The sequence below is a fragment of the Grammomys surdaster genome, unplaced genomic scaffold, assembly GCF_004785775.1.
Source record: "Grammomys surdaster isolate TR1022 unplaced genomic scaffold, NIH_TR_1.0 125950, whole genome shotgun sequence".
NCBI classification, from domain to species: Eukaryota; Metazoa; Chordata; class Mammalia; order Rodentia; family Muridae; genus Grammomys; species Grammomys surdaster.
The window spans coordinates 3,065,373-3,082,835 of record NW_021620771.1 but is presented as its reverse complement, the minus strand read 5'-3'; the positions used below and the strand labels follow the sequence as shown (position 1 = coordinate 3,082,835).

Below are 17,463 nucleotides of genomic sequence, written 5' to 3'. Positions count from 1 at the left end.
ATATCCTGGTCTTGTCCCTGAGGCATGAGACAGTGCTTTGGCAGCCTCTCTGGCATGAAAATACATGACCTTGGACATAAAAGAATAATAAGCCTTGAACCCTGAGCACATGGTGAAATTAACTTCCTTGCTGACTGAGTCACAGTTTTTAAATTGATTTTTTTTCAGTGCTGGCATGGAACCCAGGCCTTGAAAGGCATGTCAGCCCCACTGCGCTACACCACAGCTCTTCTCTTTTTGGAGAGTTTCACAATGTACCCCAGGGCTGGAATTCTCACTGCTACTTCAGCTTTCCAAACACTAGGATCATGAGCATGCACTACTTGTGGGGGGAGGGAAATGGAGAATATTATTCTCTTTAAAAAATAGGCTTTTATAGTCAAGTGGTCACTTTGTGATATCCCGGAAGTCCCATGGTCTTTTAGTATTTTTCATTCTGTCCCTTGGGTGATACTGAATCTATATGTGCCTCTTTGAGTATATGCAAATAATGTTTGTAGGATTTCTGTACTGTGGGTATAATGTTGGATTCATTTTCTCATATTGTAGATTTTAGAGATTATAGATAGCCACTTTAAAAATGGCTGTTTCAAAAAAAATTGTAGAAAAAAAGGCTTTTCATGGAGCTGAGTTACTATAAATGGGGGTCTCTGATGAGACTCCTAGAAAAATGGAGATTTATAGCTGAGAAAGAAGGCCCTAAGTTGCCATGGAGATGAAAATCTCAAGCAAGAAGCTTCACCCATATCATGGGTGAGGAGGTCCTTTCTACCATCTCCATACTCCCTTGTCTTTCTAGCCTTCCAGACTTCTCTTCTGAACCTTAAGTGCCTCAGAAGGTGGAGGCTCCACCTGTCCATAGTTCCTTTAGACTTAATATGGATATTGAGCATACCTACTCAAATATCAAGAGTTTCAGCCTATCTGGACTGAGGGGATATGATCTTGTTTGGATATTGGCAGGCTGCCATTTGAAGGAAATCTAGAAGACAGATGTCAATATCAAGACATCAAATCAAATAAATAATAACAGATATAGTCAATTTTCCTGACTAGGATTAGCACTCAAAATAGTAAGGCCTCTTTATCATGAGAGTGCGCTAACCATGATGCTGGTGAATGATTGAACAAGGTGGAATCGGACAGATTTATTTTGGGTCTGTAAATCTTAGTGACTTGAGGACACACTGTTCTTGTGCTACTGCCAAAGTCATGAGTATGATGAGGTCTTGTGATTTAGCCACCTTCATCTTACGTTTTGAGTTTAAGAATGAGATCTTAAACTAAAAACCACCACGTAAAATACTGAAAGCAATGTGTCTTTTACTTTTAGCCCATTTCTTCTTGTTAATAACATTTCATTGTGTGACTGTGTCTCCTTGTACTTTCTCTGAGACGGCTAGAAGACATGGTACTCTAGTAGTATGCTAGGATACCTCATGCTCAGATTTTGGTTTCTGACACAATTTCCCAGTGATACCTACTGCCTTGGAGAGGAGGCTGGCCATAGTGCCGGAGCAGGAAACATATAAACACACACAATCCAAGAGAGTAAGGGCATGATTTAATAACAAAAAATCAAACAAACCCATCATAGCTGGGCAGCAGTAGCACACATCTTTAACTGCAGCACTCGGGAGACAGAGACTGGCAGATCACTTTAAGTTCAAGGCCAGCCTGCTCTACAGAGCAAGCTCTAGGAAAATCAAAGCTACCCCTGTCTTGAAAAACCAAAAATTAAATAATTAAAAAATAAGTGCAATACCATAAATCTTCTTTTGTGCCTTGTTCTCAAGCCCCAAAAGACTCAAGGTGCCCACTCTGACATAATCCCTCTAGGGTCTTTATTTAAGCTTGAGCTTGGCAACACTGCTGTCTCTGACACAGCAGAATGGGAGGGTGAAGCCCCAAGGTCTCAGCGGGACAAGGCTTTATAGGAAATGGCAAGCAAGCAAGGGAGTTTCAGCCTGCAAGCATTTAATTGTAAGGTACTATTGAAAGCTGATAGGTGAGTGCTCTGAAGCAAAACCATGAACAATCACAAATGGTCTGAAAGTACACCTGAGACAATCAGACTAATCTTTGACTGATGCTAAGTAACTGTGGGATATGGGCCAACGACCACCTATGGGGTCTTTCCTGGTACTTGGATGTAGCTTGGGTTCAGGCTATAGGTCAAGTTTTTCTTAAGATGGAGGCTGGTCCCAAGATGGAGTAGGTTCGACCTCTCATTTCAATAATGATGACATGTCAGAAGGACACTAGTCACATGAATGTGCTCTAAGTGGCCAAACTGCAAGAAAACATCGTTGAGTTAAAACTCAAAGAATGAAAATCTTACTAAGAGGCATTAAGGGTTAGAACTTCAACATCATGAATTTAGAGGATAGAATTCAGACTTTAACAGATACTATTATCATGCTGTGGTTTCAGATTAATCTTGGAAATCTCAGTGATTTGGTACAACAGAGTTCATTTCTTACTCATATAACCCAGTAGGCTGGCCAATCTCCTAGGGCAGCTGCTTGGACTCAGGCTGTATACCTCATATAGCTCCACAATGCTCATGAATTGTTGTGGTTGCAGAAGAGAAGCTGATGAGTTGCCTGTGTACTTAAATGTACTTCTTTAGATAAGTCCTCAGGGCCTTGTTGCTCACCAGTGGCTGGAATATAGCACTACCCTGGATTAATTGCATGATTGCAACCAAAGAAGGCGATCCAAAGGGTCAGTCATGTGACACTGTCTTCTCAAACAGCCAGCACCATCTCTGTTTATTAAACAAAAGAGAAACTAAAAAATTCTCATGCACCCAACTGTAGGAGGAGCTAAGGTGGGAGGAGTAAGGAGAGGAGGAGTTGGGAGAGGAAGAGAAAAAAGGAAGAGGAGGAGCTAGAGAGGGCAGAGATGTAGGAGGATGGAGAATCACACAGGTATGGAGAGCACTTGTGGGGAAAGACATAAACTTATAATTAGGTTAGCTAATTGGGATACAACTCTCTATGTATGGGCATCTTGTTATTAATCATTATCAAACATATAAAGCCTTTGATTAATCTATAAGAATTAGAGTCTCATTCTCTTACTGAGCCTGCATGGACGGTGGAATGGTCTAGGCAATGCCCTGCCTTATGGAGACATCTTGGAAGATTGGCAGAGACATCTCTCACGCTGGCATCTAGTGGGTGGCGGGGCTGGTGTTTCTGGTGGGCCCGTTCAAGCTGCAGCGCGCACGTGGCCTCAGGCTGAGAAACTTGGCGGCTGAGCTAGGCAGAGCTGCTGTAGCTTAGATAGTCGGCTTGAGCCTGAGGCCGATTTAAAATAATTACCACAACACCCAACAACCTCCTAATGTCTGACCTATCTTACTGTCAATGATTGCAGCAAATTTTAAGATTTTAATTGGTCACATGTATATGTATATATTACATATAAAACATATAAAAATGGATGGATGGATGGATGGATAGATTGTTCTGTTGCTCAAACTAGCTTCAGGACTTGACTCAACTCTGTGATCTCCAGACTCAGCCTTTGGCATACATGGGGCCACAGGCATGTGCCTCCATGCCCACTTTTGGATTTTTTCTATTCTAGAATTGTCTAAACACCTCATTCTAGAAGAATGAGTTTTCTGTTGAGTTCAAAGCAGATGGCTTCATAAACAACAAAGAAGGAAAAGTGTCTTGTCATCTAGAACTGGACTCTCTGGAGCTGTGAGCCACAAGAAACCTTTTCCATAAGCTATCCCAGGTATTAAACTTGTGGAAAGCTGTCCAAAACTTAAAATCAGGACGTGAGGATTCAAAGGCTGATTTTCCACAGCATAGTTAAGACATAGCTATTCATCTATTAATTTTTGTTATTCCTCACACTTCAGACTCACCATGTTTAATGCCATCATAGACACCAGCAGTATATTTTGTCACATTTTTTAGGTCAACTATGTAGCCTAGGCTTGACCTTGAAAGCCTCCTAGGGGCAGAAATTACATGTACACACTAACATATCGACTGTAACAGCATCTTTTGTTTGCAATGAACTTGTAAATGATAAACCAGTACATGCTTCATGTGCTCAACCATTTGAGAGTGGATGTCCTAGTTCTAGGGTAACATTGGTCCCCTGGCTCATGCTTCACTTGTCATTCCATAATCTACAAACGAGGAGGGGGAAATCATCCCTATTAGCACAGACAGGAGGATTTTACCAAAGACCGAAAGACGGCTTGGACTGAGCATATGGTCGCCTCTAAGCAATTCATTTATTAACAGCTTTATATTCTAAGGACAGAGGCTTCTTCCCACTTCCCGTTTGTTTCCTTGTTTGGACAGATACAAGATATCTCTTTGGTCTCAGGACTCTGAGCTTTGTTTTAGACAGATGAAAAGAGGCTTCAGAAATCTCTTGGGTAGTGATGCTTGAATTAGGACTCTCTAGCTTTGCCCAAATAATTATCTTTCCAGCTCCACAACTACTCAGACATTTCTAGAACTTGGAAGTCTTTGTCACTTCCTACAGTAGGATGGCAGGCCTCTCCACTCCCAAGTCATTTAACTGACTCTTCTTGCTCACCTGCTATAGGCATACACCACACTAACGGAAGTTTAGTCCTGTCTTATAGGAAATCTCTCTGCCATGAGGGCAGGAAGATTCACTCAAGTTATAGCTGCTGCTTCTCTCAGCAAAAAAAAAAAAAAAAAACCATGAAAAAATTCACCATTACATTTTCTATATGAATAGTAGGAACGAAGCCATTTTTGTTTTGCTGTATGGATCCAGATGTTTCCTCTCTTGACAGTTTGCTCTCTAAACAGCCAAGTATGCAAAGTGATCAGCATACTTGAGTATGCCGAGTAACTTGGTTAGCTAAACTAACAGTCCTAGACGACAGAAAATTGTAGAGTACTGCTGGGATTTGCTTACAAATCTATCATGAAAAAAAAACTTTAATGTTCCGTGTAATAAAGGTTATTGGATAAATAAAACTGCCAATGGCTGAAACCTCTGCTTCTGTAAGGTGTGACTTAGGGAAATCAGTATGCTAAGAAATAGTAAAAGCTGGGAAACTCAGTGATAGCTTCTGCGAGAATCACTGGGTCCAACCAACAGTACTGGGGTAGGGACGAATCACAAAGAACACCAATGTACAGATATAATCAGGGAAGAGTTTAATGTGGACAAAGTATAGTCAAATATTTACTTATACCTGTTAACATGGACAGCAATATCATAAAAATTATGAATACCATATTTACATATCCATACCATATACAATCAGAATCTCTCTAGGTTAGGGAGCGAGAGTAAAAACAAAAACAAAAATCCTGTTCGTCCATACAAACGTTTTATCGCTTAGTTCTCGCTCCCACTTCCATTTGCTAGCGCATCGGAAGGTTTACCTCTCTCTACACTGAGACGCTGAAGCCGGGCGGAGTCTAATAACAGCCTCACCCAGCGCCTTCTATGAGAGGGCCACCGCTGCTACCCCGCCTTCCCAGCGCCCCAGGTCGCCTCAGCAACGCTTTCGCCTGAGGCGCGACGGGGCACGTGACCAGCGTGTCACGTGACCGGTCAGTCGGCGTCCTCTCGCTGGGTGGTGTAGCTGCGCGCTGACCCAGCGGCCCTGCTGCGTCCGGCCTGTGTCATGCAGGAAGCGGGCCGCGCGTGGAGCTCCGCGCCCACCTGAGCTGCTTGCCCCGAGGTGCGGCGTGGCGGGGCCGCGCGCTCCCGGCCGCCAGGGGTGTGGCCGCTGGGAGGCCGCGACAGGTGGGTGCTGGAGGTCTCGAGAGGCCGGGGAGAGGCTGCGTGCTGCGGGGCGGGGTCCGGTCACCCAATCCGCGGGCGGCCGAAGGTCTCGGGCGCGCTCAGGTGAAGTCCTGCCCTGGCTGGGCTGTGAGGGCGTGCGCCAAGCAGCCCTCCCTGCCTCCGCCTCCGCCTCCGCCTTCGCCTCCGCCTCTGCCTCTGCTTCAGTCTCCACGTCCGAGATGGAACTGTGGATTCCTGTTCTCTGAGTGCCTGACGTGGCGTCTGGAGGGTGCTGCTCAAGTAGAAGCGCTGGAAGGGAAAGCGTAGGTAGGCTGCTTTGCATTGTAATCGCCGCCCATTTGCTTGTCTTGAAAAAGGGTTTTCTTGGAACCGACTTGGATTTTCCTTCATCTGAGTCAAGTTTATAATAGAGAACTTATTAGGGAGAATCATGATGGCTCATGTTCTTGTTCTCACGTATCTTTAACGCGACGGAACCTCCCTTAAAAAGAAAACACGCTTCTCTGAAAGCCCATTTGAAAGAAAAAAACAAAGGAAGAAAGCAAGCCAGCACTTTTCTGCCTCATTGTCTCCCCCACGTAAGGACACACAATGGTCATACAGCTGTTAAGATTTATTATGGAGTGGTTTTGGTTGTTTTTTTGTTGTTGTTTGTTTTTTGTTACTTTGATGATGTCTCAAGATTCATATGATGTAAGGCTCTTCCCATTATTTTTTCTTTATTTTGTTCGAATATATGTTATTCAAGTAGAGAAATAATAAGTATATAACTTATCTCCTGGAAAAACTACCAGTATTTCTGATCAGTCCCAAGAGGAGCAAGTGTGCATTTATATAGTAGACTTCACACCTACTTGCTTGCTAGTTACTCAAAATGGAAGTGGAATACTTCATTTAGAATACTCAAATCATGTTCTGTGAAAAAGAATGTATGAATTACACTTGTCAGAGTTATGACTTGGACTTTTTAAAAACTAAATGTTGAAAATTGAAGCAAAGGGAATTTTGAATTTTGAGAGATTCAGTGTGTGAGTCCCTATATTCAAATAAATCAAACAAAATATCCTGTTTAATACAGTGAGTGAAGGTATGGAGAGTGTGAAATTAAAGTTAAAATAAAAAGCAATGTGTACTTTCCAAACTTCTTGTTTCTGGAGATTTTATTGATAAGAGATGTACTGAACTTTGATGTTAGCAGGGAAAACTGCTGGGCATGGTGGTGCATGCCTAAAATCCTGGCACTGGGAGGGTAGAGGTGGTGAGAGGAGTGGATGTTGGCAGTCTAACGTCTGTGCCACCCAGGTGCAGTATGTCTTCCTTTCCAAGACAACTCCTTCCTTTACCTTCTCTTTAAGTTTAGGCAAACTGGGCTTTTGTCTGTTTATTGTTGTTTGGTTTGGCTGGTAGATCCTTCTCTGAGTGTGGAAATTGTGTTGCATGTTTTGGCTACAACCAGGATTGTCAGATAAAATACAGGATTCACAATTAAGTATGAATTTCAGGTAAACACAAAAAATGTGCAACATACCTAAACTGAAAACAAATTTATCATTTATTTGAAAGCAAAGTTTAACTGTTTGCTTCTTTCTTGTTGCTAAATGTGACTGTTTTAATCTAGCATATTTGTTTCATTTAAACTAGCACTAGGAAAAAAATTAGCCCAAGCCCCAGATAGGATGGGGTAGATTCTTTGGTTAAGCTTCCCTATTGGGGGCTGAAGATGTAGTTCTGTAGTAAGGGGAATGTATAGCACACATGGAGCATTTGTCCAGTCTCCAGTACCAAACAAACAACCAATGTGAGCGAAAAATGAAGAACCCTCATTGCTGTCAGGTGAACCATCTACTTGAAGGGTGTCTTCTGTCACAGGGGTTCTGTCCCTCCTTTTACTCTACCATGTTCTGTTTCTTCACTTTTCTTTCTGAGGGTTGAACATAGGGGTTCACACAACAACTGCTCACACAACTGCTCTGCTACTGGTCTGCAGCCCACAGCCCGTTGTTTTTAATTTCATGCATGAGTGTTGTATTGATACCATCTCTCCGTTCTTTCCATTTCTCCCTGTGCCCCTACAGCTCCCTCTGAAACGCATGGCCTCTTAGCCTCTTATTCTTTATTATTGTTTTACACACACAACACTTATGAGTACAACCTCTTGTCTCGTTAGTGTTGCTTGTATGTATATGTGGTTAAGGCTGACCACTTGAGATTGGAGGATTGGGTAACCTATGAGGGAGCTTACCCCTGGAGAAGACTGATTTGCTCTCACTCAGCAGCAATTACTTGCCTGAAGCTCTTCTTCCAAGGGTGCGGCCGTGTTGAGACTTCCCTTAGACACACTGCAATGTCAGAAGGTGTTGTCATTGTTCAGGTCTTCCCTAAGAAACCATGCTGATGAGATTTTGTGGCTGCAGCTTCCCTGTCATATACAGGAGACACTGTCTTGTAGCAGACATCCTGGGCATCTGGCTCCTCCATCTTTGCCCCCTGTCTTCTGATATGTTCCCTGAGTCATAGTGGTTGTGTTGTAGATCTATCAATTAGGGCTGTTCACCCAACATTGTGGCTTTCTATAATTGTTCCTGTCTGTCACAGAAAGAAGCTTCTTTGATAAGGAGTGAGAGCTATACTTATTTGTGGGTACGAGGATAAGTATTTACAATGTAGTTAAAAATTAAGCCGATTTACTAAAGTAGGTTCTTCTCTAGGATTGTAGACCTCACCAGTCAGGGGTGATGGCTAGATTTTTAATAGGAGACATTTCCCCCACCTGTTGAGCTGGCTTTAAGTCCAATTAGATGCCTATTGGTTACTCTCAGAAAAAAGTATTGGTTCCTTAGTTACTTTGCTATTGCTGTTAAGAGACATCATGAAAAAAGATGACTGTAAAAGAAATCATTTAACTGGGGCCTTGCTTACAGTTTTAGAGGGTGAGTTTGTGACCATCATGATGGTGAGCCTGACAGTAGCTGAGAGCTTACATTTGATCCACAAGCAGGCGTCATGGGTGGTTGGGAGTGGGGATGGAGGTGGTGGGGGAATAGACAGACTGACAGACTAGGCCTGGTGTGGGTTTTTGAAACCTCAAAGTCCACCTCCACACACTTCCTCCAACAAGGCCACACCTCCTAGTCCTTCCTAAAACAGTTCCACAACTAGGGACCAAACATTCAAATATATGGGATCTTTCTCATTGAAACCACCATACCTCTGTTTCACCTTTTGGTACATCTTGCCTTTCTGGTCATTGTTGTGGTTCATAGGTGGTACAGCTGGATAGGATTGTTGGGTTGTTTCCCTCATTGGCAGATTGCATAGCTCTTTCTAGTACTGTGAGAGCTTGTCCTTAAGAGGTTTCCAGGTTGTATCCAGCCTGATTCCTCCAAGTTCTGTGTGTGAAATGTGTGCTTTCTTTAGCAAAAAGGAGTTACCTTCAAACTTTTGGAGGCAACCAAGAGCAATAGGAATAGCCTATATTGTTTTGATAGTCTCTTGGGCTCCCCTGACTAACCATTCCAAAGGGATTCTTCCATGACTGACACTGGGCGTATTGTAGCTTTGGAGGGGAAGTGTTGTTACCCCAAGTGGCATAACTTCACTTAAGCTAGTATATACATATGCACATACACGTCTATGGAATCTATGTATTTTATGTATTCTGTGTATTTTAAGTAAACATAAAATAATCTGCTTTCCCATGGCTTTTTCAGATGTTCTTGATGTGATTTGTTTTCTCCTTCTTCTCCCTGTGTACTGCCCTTGTTTTCCCTGGAACGTTTACTGTTGATCTTCTCTTTTTTACTGTTGATCTGCATGCCTGTTTTTGTGCCAGGAGCATGCTGTTTCATTATGAAAGCTCTGTAATATATCTTGAAATCTGGAGTGACAGTCTCTTTGATACCATTCTTTTTGCTCTGGATTGTTTTACTATGTAGGATTTTTGTGATTCATATGAATTTTAGGATTTCCCCCCCTATTTCTGGGAAGATAGCCTAGGGACTATTTATTGAGATTACATTGAAGCTATAAATTGCTTTTGATAGTTCTACCAATATATGAGTATGGGAGGTCTTTCAATTTTTTAGTGTCTTTTTCATTCTCATTATTTAGAGATTTGAAGTTGTTATTGTAGAGGCCGTTCCTCTCATCAGTTGAGTTTATTCGTGGACATTTTATTTTCTTTGAGGATAATGGGGTTTTGTCCATGCTCTCCTTTTCTAAGTGTTTGTTATCGGTGTCAGAACAGCTACTGAACCAGGTAGTGGTGGCACACACCTTTAATCCCAGCACTGGGAAGCAGAGGCGGTTGGATCTCAGTTCTAGCGAGGCCAGCCTGGTCTACAGAGTGAGTTCCAGGACAGCCAGAGCTACACAGAGAAACCCTGTCTTGGAAAACCAAAACCAACTACCCAACCAACCAAAACCAAAACCAAAAAATAAAAACAAACAAACAAACAAACAAAAAAACAACAAAAAAGAAAGGCTACTGAATTTTGTAAGGTGATTTGTATCCAGCCGTTTTGCTGAAAGGGTTAATTATTTCTAGAAGTTTTGTGATGAAATTTTTAGATTCTTATGTATAATGTATCCTTTGCAAATGAGTAATTTGACTTCTTTTCCTCTCAGTATCCCTTTAATTTCCTCCTCTTGTTTTATTGCTCTAGCTAGTACTTTGAGTACTATATTGAAAAGGAGTAGGGTTAGTGGATAGGCCTATCTTAGTCTGATTTTAATGTACTGCTTCTAGTTTTTCTCCAGTTAGGGTGATGTTGGCTTCTGATTAGTTTTAATTTGATGTCTGTTCTGTTTTATCAGGATAGAGATGCTGCTTGCTTGCTTCCTGGTCCCATTTGCTTGGAATGGTGTATGTGTTTGCTTTCTGTTGCTGTGATAAGCCCTAAGACTGATAACAACTTCAGGAGAAAATGGTTTAGTTCAGCTTATAGCTTAAAGTCTATCATGAAGAGGAGTCAGGGCAGGAGTCAGTGCAGGAACCTGGAGGCAAGAGCTGCAGCAGAGGCCATAGAATGAAGCTGGTTACTGGCTTTCTTCCTGTGGCTTACTCAGCCTGCTTTATTATAGCATCCAGGACTGTCTGCCCAGGGGTGGCACTGCCCACAGTGGGCTAGGCTTTCCACATCAATCGTTAATCAAGAATGTGCTCCACAGACTTGCCCACAGGCCAATCTAATGAGAATGTTTTTCTCAATAGAGGTTCTTTTCCTAAATGACCCTAGCTTGGGTCAAGTTGACAAAAACCTAAGCAGCTCATCTATGTTTTCCATTCTTTCACTTTAGGTGGCTCCTGTCTGTGAAGGTAAGATGTGTTTCTTGTAGACAGTAGATAGGTGGATTTTGTTTCTTAGTCCACTCAACAAAGCTCTGTTTTTCAACTGGGAACTGGGGTTACTAATACTTAAAGTTACTATTTAAAGGTGTTTGTTGATGACAGCCATTTTGGGGAGGATTGTTCATTTCTTTTATGTCTTAGTCCTATTTTGTGTTTCAGTATTACAGCTTCGTTTGTTTTCTTTCTATAGTCTTTTGGATGAGCTTATTCATTTATTCAGTCCTAAATATTGCTTCTAGCATATTCTAGGGCTGGTTTGTTAGAGATGATTTTATTATTTTATGCGTATAAGTGTCTGCCTGCATATGTGTGCACTCTGTATGTGCCTGGTGCCTGCAGAGACCAGAAGAGTGCATTGGATTCCTTACAATTAAAGTTACAGAGAGGTATGAGTCACCAGGTGAGTGCCTGAAACTGAACCAAGGTCTTCTGGAAGAACATCCAGTTCTTAATTGCTGGGTCATCTCCTCCATCTTGGAAGTTATTTCTTTAAGCCTATTTATATAGTGGAAAGTTTTTCTTTGTCCTTCAGTCCTGATGGTTTCACTGGGTACAGTAGTCTGGGTTGTCATCCATGGTCTATTAGAACTTGAAGAGCATTACTCTAGGCTCTGGTGGCTTTGGAAACTTCCCATTAGAATTCAAGCATTGCTCTGATGGGTTTTCCTTTATGTGTGATGTGTGCTTTCTCCCCCTCTGTCTTTCTCCCAGTACTCTCTTCTCGTTTTGTCTGTTAAATACTTTCACTATAATCTGCTGTGAGGAGTTTCTTTTCTGGTCTTGTTTACTTGGTTTGAGTGTGTCTGTCCTGAATTTTGGGGTGTTTGTTTTGTGGTCTTGTTGAAGATCTGGTGTGTGTAGTTGATCTGTAATTTTTATCTTCGTCTGTGCCTATAACTAGAAGACTTTCAAGGTGTCCAGCTGTTTTATGTGTTCTTTTCATCTTTTTTTTAAATTTTTCATAGTTTTTGCTTGAGTAGTTCAAATCTTTTCCATCTTCAAGTCTTGGGAGCTACTTCTCCTGATTCCTTCTACTTCCCAGACTCTCCCCTGAGTTTTCTAGTCATGTTACTGAGTTTCATTTCAGCTTATGTTCTCTTCATAATTTTTACCTCTTTACTGAATGTAGTTTTCAAATCCAAAATTGTCATTGTCATTTTATTCAGTCATATATTTATGTTTTCTTGGCTATCACTCAGGCACATATTAGACTCCTCATTAAATTCATGGAACTGCTCCCTCCCCATTATTTTTAAACTTCTTTGAAATGTTTGCTAAAGTTTGTGATTATTCTTTTAAAATTATGTCCTGGAGTCCATCTAGGTAATTCTCACTGGATTTCTCTCTCTCTCTGTCTCTCTGTCTCTCTGCCTCTCTGTCTCTCTGTCTCTCTGTCTCTCTCTCTCTCTCTCTCTCTCTCTCTCTCTCTCTCTCATCTATCTATCTATCTATCTATCTATCTATCTATCTATCTACCTACCTACCTACCTACCTATCTACCTATTTATCTATGGATAGATATATATCTAGCCCATTTATCCTTTCATATTATTTGTGTTTTTGTGTTATGGTAGACTTTTTGTTTTATCGTTGTATGTCTGGTGTGAGATTGTAGTCTGATGCAGAAGCTGGTTGACTAGAGCTGTACCAGGGACAGCCAGTGCCTGTTGATTGAGGATAGCCCAGTGAAGAGGTGGTGCATGATCTACATGTTGTGTCTAGGCTTGTTGGTATGGGGTAGGTTCAGGGGCTGGTGAAAGGCAATGGGACTTGCTTTTTTTTTTTTTTTTGAGATAGAGTCTTACTGTGTAAGACTAGCCTCAAACTTGAGTGTCTTCTTTCAGTGTCCTTTTGCCCTAGCTCTCCCAGTACTGAGTAACAGATGCATACTACCATCTCTGGTGCACACTGTTAACTTTACTATTGGTGAGTTGTGTTTTCATGCAGTTGGACTGTTTCACTTTCCTATTAGCAGTGTCTGAGAGTTCCTGTCTAGTGAGCCTGTATGCTCACCAGTGTTTAGTGTAAGAAAATCAATTATCTAATGAAGATCCAGTATCACTGTGCATAAAGAACTCTTTTTAACGCCAGTAAGACAGTAGTAAGTACTTTATACTATCTGATTCTACCACTTGCATGCCAACCTAACAATGTAAAGAGAAAGCTCAACCAAAAAGTAAGCACAGGATTTAAATGGCTGTTTCTTCAGATAAGACAAACAACTGGCTACTAAACATAGAAAAGAAAATGCTGAAGGAAAAAAGATCACAGTGAAGATCTAGAATGTAATCAGAAGTCTACCTTGGGTCATAATCACAAGGCCAAGAGTTCAATCCCCAGCCAATTTACAGTGAAATAACACATCATACTTACTAGAACTACTAAAATTTTAAAAAGATACATATAAAAAGTGTTGGTGCAGTTGTGGGGAATTGGAATCTCCATATCCAGTCATGGGAGACTATGCAACAGTAGCATTTTCTGCAGTGCATACATACGTGATACACCATGACGTTGTAGTTGCACTTTCAGGTAATATACCCACAAAAAGTATAAGTATGACCACGCCAAACCTTGCACATAAACTTGTGCTGTTTAGAATAGCTCAAATAGAGAAGCAACTCAGATTTACCAGCTGACTGGGGGTTGGGCGTTGGAAACTCAATGCCATCTTGGCCTCTTACTAAAACCTCATCTCAAAGAAGAAAAATTGTGGGGAGAAGATGGTGTGGGTACTTAAATATATAACTCACTCGTGTCTTCCTCTATTGGTAGGAATTTAGTATGCTCCAGTTTTTCCCTTTTATAATGGTATTGTAGTGACAATTCTTCTGTGTGTGTGTGTCATTTTTTTAAAGAAAATTTGTGGGATGATTTTTACATTATAGAGCCCTGAAAATAGGACTGTTGAGGATTTGTATTGGGTAGTGGAGTTGTTTACCTTATGTTTAGTGAAGTTCTGCTTCTATTAATGAAATGTAGGTGCTTTGTACATCACGTTTTAATTTTCATACTGGAGGACTTGGCCATCTTAAGCTCTTCAGTTACCTTTCCTCTACTCTTGTGTTTTATTATAATCCTATTTTTTAGTGAAATCAATAGTTAATACTTAATCAGTGACCCATTCTTGAATCACAGAGTCACCTAGGAGACTGTGACTATATCCCATTTCATTAAAAAATTTTAGTTACCTAATTTTCTCTCTATTTTTCAAATGCAAGTTTTAATTTTTTCCCTGATGTTGGTCATTTGTCATTGTTTCGTCTTCCCTGTGCTCTTCTGGGGAAGCTTTTTCTTTTTTTTTTTTTTTTTTTTTTTTTTTTTTGGTTTTTCGAGACAGGGTTTCTCCGTATAGCCCGGGCTGTCCTGGAACTCACTCTGTAGACCAGGCTGGCCTCGAACTCAGAAATCCGCCTGCCTCTGCCTCCCGAGTGCTGGGATTAAAGGCGTGCGCCACCACCGCCCGGCGGGAAGCTTTTTCTTACCCCAGACCAATGAAATAGGAACACAGTGATTTCACTCAAAATTTTGAAAAAATATTTATTAAATAGTATTGAAGTAACAATAGCAGCAAGTACATGTTTTTGTAATGCAAAACCCAACAGAAGTTGTTGTTATCTCCTCCATTTGTAGCTATGCCAAGATGGCAGAGAGAAAGAGAGAGAGAGAGAGAGAGGGAGAGAGAGGGAGAGAGAGAGAGAGCGCGAGCGCTCGCAAGCGAGCGAGCACACATGTGTGTGGTAGCTGGAGGATCTCAGGCGAATGTTAAAAGACATTCCAAGCCAGACCTGAAAGTGGCTGACATCACTCCTCCTTCAATGCAGTGACCAGGATTTAGCCACATGACATCTAACATAATTGGAAGAAGACATGAAGATACAATCTCATCGATTGCTCAGGAATAGTGAACTGCAGTGAGTTGGAAGCACTGACATCAGCTGTTCCACTCCTCAGACTATTTCATTCTTCCTGGGGCGCACAGCACACAATACTCTGTGAAGAAGGCAGTTCAGTCGTGGCTGTCAGTTCAAAGTACAGATCTCTGTCTTGTTCATGGCTGTCAGCGCAAAGTACAGATCTCTCGGAAGAGCCTCTAGGAAATGTGTGAGAATATGAAGCTGTCTTTAGCTAGGCTTCTCTCAGTGTGTGATGCCGTAACTGAGCTTAAACTGAGCTTATTTTAAGTACAAATGCTTTAAAGACTTACTAGAAGCCTTAAGTTTAACCCTGTTATGCCTGTTGTAGGGATGTTCTAGGACTTATCCAGATGGAATATGAACTTGGAAGGATGACTAGTGTCACTGGTCACTGCGATTTTACCATATCACCTCTGACCCGAGTTTGTCAATGTCATTCGGATTATACTCCTTCCATAGAGGTCCTTGTGAAATTAACTGAGTTGTTATAGGCCAGAATCTATGTATACAGAGCACACTCCTGCTATTGACATTCGACCTAGGTATTTATTATGGTAGTGAGGAGTAATTATAAAAGTGCAATTTATCACAAAATGGGATTTTAAAAAACTTACCAACTTTTTTTTTTTTTAACTTCACCACAAAACTTTAAGAAACTGTAGTCCTGTTACATAATTACTGTTTGGTACAACTCTGAGGGCAGGACCCAGAATCTTCAGTTCACCTGCAGCTTTCCAAAGTGGCTGCTTGTGCATTGGCAGGGTCTTGCTTTTCTTTCTGCCTCATTGTGTATGTGCACCTATGTATATTCCTATGTGTATATCTCTGTGTGTCTCTGTATTGTACCTGTGTGTGTACCTGTATGTGTATACCTGTGTATATGTATGCCTGTGTGTGTATATGTGTACCTGTGTGTGTATATGTGCCTGTGTATATACCTGTGTGTGTGTGTGTACCAGGGTACTCTTGTGGAGGTAAGAGGATAGTTCTCATATGTAGCCGTCCACTGGCCATGAATGAACTGGGTTCACCTGAAAGGGAGGCTGGAAATGAAAAGGAGATGGAGAGGCAAGAGAAGCATGGAGCCAAGACAAAGTTTTCTGATCAAGGCTCACAGTTTACTATTCAGCACTGCGTTTATATAGGGGAAGCCCACCAAACCCATCCTTTGTTTCAGCTGGATTATGTTGCAAAGCAGGCTCAGCAGGCAGTCTGGCCTTCTAAATTCGTATAGGAAGTTGCAGGTGTAAACAAAGCAGATGACTTCACCTAGGTGCTAAGGTCCTGTGTGGCAAGCAAGGTCTGTTCAGCTTGCTCAAGGCAGGGGAGGGCACACATACCATGTGAGTTCTGAGGATCAGACTCAATGGTCTTGTCATCCATACATAATTGTATGACACAAAGAGCTAGGTATAACACTATTCAGGGCAAAAGGACATCTCACAGCCTAGAGAAGAGAAAAAGGCTAGGAGTTGGGAGACCAGATGATGTGAGAGAAACTTGAGGGCTGATGTACTGAGAGTCATTAAACTTTGTTCATATGTTCAGATTGAGTGAGACTCTATTGATACGTCACGATGGACACATTTCTGTGTTTTTGTTTCTTAGCTGTACTGGAGATTGGACTCCTGGCCTCAAGCTTGTGGAACAGGCACTCGCTCTACCAACTGTTCTGTATCTCCAGCTTCATGTTTTATTGCTTAAAAAAAAAAGATAGAGTTTGTAACCTCTTCTGGTCTTGAAGTCCTCCCTCAGTGTTCCACTGCTAAGACTGATGTGTATACTACCTTACTAACTTTCTAATGGTTCTTCCTGTTCACTCTTGAAATGAGCCACTTACAGCTGCAAGTACTGGGGACAAAAGTTAAGTTAGACATGCAAATGATATTTGGGACGTAGGTCAGAGTTATTCAAGTCTTAGCCAGTCGGAGTACTAAAGGACTTCCCAGCCATCTGGCTTTCATCAGAGGAAATTATGGCACAATAAAAACAAAATAATTTGCTGTGTGTGATTCAATAGTCATGACATTAACTAAGCTATGACAATGTAGCTGTGTTCTTGAGTGCTTTCTTGCTTGCATCTGGTTTGGGTGGAAGTTCAGGCTGACTATTATGTTACCAGTTTTTACAGCTCCACTCCTGTAGGTCTGTTCTTTTTTGACAGTTATTTTCGTCAGCACTGGTATTTTCTCCTTGACTGGCCTTCAGTACTTGCCACCTTTCTCCTGACTGATTAAAGCTGGGCTTGTGCGTGTGTCCTTCTGTCCTGATGAGATACTCAGCTTAGCTTGTCATCATTCTGTGGGGCTTTGCCAGCTCTGCAGGAGGTGTTTGCCAGCCTGGGCAGTTTTGATAGTCGTTATCTTCTCACTGTTGCTGCTCCGAAGCAGCATTTGAAGAGACACAAGATAATGCCAAGAGAAGGCA

The 17,463-nt window shown here is 41.6% G+C and overlaps 1 protein-coding gene and 1 pseudogene across 3 annotated transcripts in view; one reads left to right on the top strand and one right to left on the bottom strand.

Moving 5' to 3' along the window:
* Positions 1–5,574: 5,574 nt before the first annotated feature.
* Positions 5,575–17,463, bottom strand: part of LOC114609235 — a 37,674-nt pseudogene continuing 25,785 nt past the window's right edge.
* The window catches only part of March8 (membrane associated ring-CH-type finger 8), an 85,504-nt gene continuing 73,617 nt past the window's right edge, over positions 5,577–17,463 (top strand). Inside the window, exon 1 of one of the 3 annotated variants that reach the window (XM_028753545.1) lies at positions 5,577–5,769. The gene's annotated coding sequence lies outside the window, so the exon portion shown is untranslated. Of the gene's footprint in view, positions 5,770–5,894; positions 6,076–17,463 lie in introns of those variants that run through there. The other 2 variants (XM_028753547.1, XM_028753544.1) reach the window with 2 other exon arrangements.